Raw genomic sequence first — 1,525 nt, 5'->3', positions numbered from 1 at the left:
CTCTAATTGGATGTCCAGAGCAGCATTGAACCTTTCCTCTAGTTCCCCTTCTTCTCCTACATGCAGTTGAGGTTGATTTGTCATCTGAACATCTACACGACGTATCATCCGATCACCATCATCGGGTGAGTCATCGGGTTCTTCCTCGGGTGGTTCTCGAACCAGTGCTCGATCGTCAACTTGATCTGTCTCCTCGGGTGAAGGCTCGGGTTCATTCTCGAATATGTAGTACTGGGACTCATTCATCCCATAATGATCCATATCCTCCCCATCTTGAACATCATTGTCCTCGGTGAGGTAGTCCTCATAATCATCATCAAGGAAAATGGCTTGGGCAGTGGCGTAATCCTTTGGGTTCTTAACAGCTTTACCTAGAAGCTCGTTAATCTTTGGAGGTGGTTGGTTGTTGTGGTGGCCCTCTAGGTACCTCAGCTTAATGTTGAGGGAATCATACTTGGCAGTCAAGGCGTTGTATCCAGAATCGATCTTGTTGCTCATCTCTGCAAACCGTTTTACGTTGTCCATAGCAGCCGAGGCCTGATTTTGAATCATCTGATGAATTAGGCCACATAGGTCAGCTTCTTGGGATTGGTTCTGCAGGCCTTGTTGTTGTTGGAATCCAGGTGGTGCAATGGGTTGGTGGTAGTTACTAGAATACTGCTGCTTAGGAGCATAGCCTTGATTATATTGGACAAAAGGCTTTTGCTGGACCTGGTTCCCTTGAACTGCTGATTAGTAGATTTGGTCTTGAGGATTGGCAACATTTGGGTTACAGTATGACAAATTCGGATTCGGCTTGTAGTTGTTATACCCTTTGTTGTAACCTACTTGGTTGTTTATGTAGTTCACATCCTCTAGCTGAACATTATCCCCATCTTGTTGTAAAAACTGCTCTTCCTCTGAGATTGCATGAACATGCTGCTGCTGGTTGAGGAGCTTATCGAGCTTGTAATTGAGGGCTTTCATGTCCCTCTTGTACTTGGCATCTTCCTCTCCAGTAGATCGCACAGTGCGATCGTACTCCTCATTGTAATGCCCATCAGATTGAACCAAGTTCTCCACTAGATCCCAACCTTCATCAACATCCTTGTTGAGGAAGTTACCATTGCTTGTGGTGTCCAACAACATTCGTATCTTAGGGACCACTCCTCGGTATAGTGTACTTAGCAATGAAGCATTGCTGAAACCATGATGAGGGCATCTGGTAGTGTATCCCTTGAAACGTTCCCCCTTGAAACGTTCCCAAGCTTCACTGAACGTTTCATTGTTCTTCTGAACAAAGCTGGAAATGTAATTTCGCAGCCTTGCGATTCTGGAGTTGGAGAAGAATTTGGCTAGAAACGCCTTCTTGCACGCTTCCCAAGTGGTGATGGACTCCTTGGGGAGTGATTTCTCCCAGATGTATGTTTTGTCTCCTAAAGAGAATGGGAAAAGCCGGAGTTTGAATCCATCTTCACTAACTCCATTGATCTTGGTTAGGCTATAGAGCCTATCAAACTCATCTAGATGGTCCAATGGGTCCTCC

The 1,525-nt window shown here is 45.4% G+C and overlaps 1 pseudogene; it reads left to right on the top strand.

Annotated features, from left to right (window-relative positions):
- Window positions 1-1,183: 1,183 nt before the first annotated feature.
- On the top strand, window positions 1,184-1,305 carry LOC147934340 (small nucleolar RNA R71; annotated as a pseudogene).
- The last annotated feature ends 220 nt before the right edge of the window (window positions 1,306-1,525 follow it).

This window comes from Camelina sativa, chromosome 11 (genome assembly GCF_030686135.1).
Source record: "Camelina sativa cultivar CO46 ecotype springtype chromosome 11, ASM3068613v1".
NCBI classification, from domain to species: domain Eukaryota; kingdom Viridiplantae; phylum Streptophyta; class Magnoliopsida; order Brassicales; family Brassicaceae; genus Camelina; species Camelina sativa.
The sequence above is the reverse complement of the archived record's forward strand: the minus strand, read 5'-3'. Positions and strand labels throughout refer to the sequence as shown.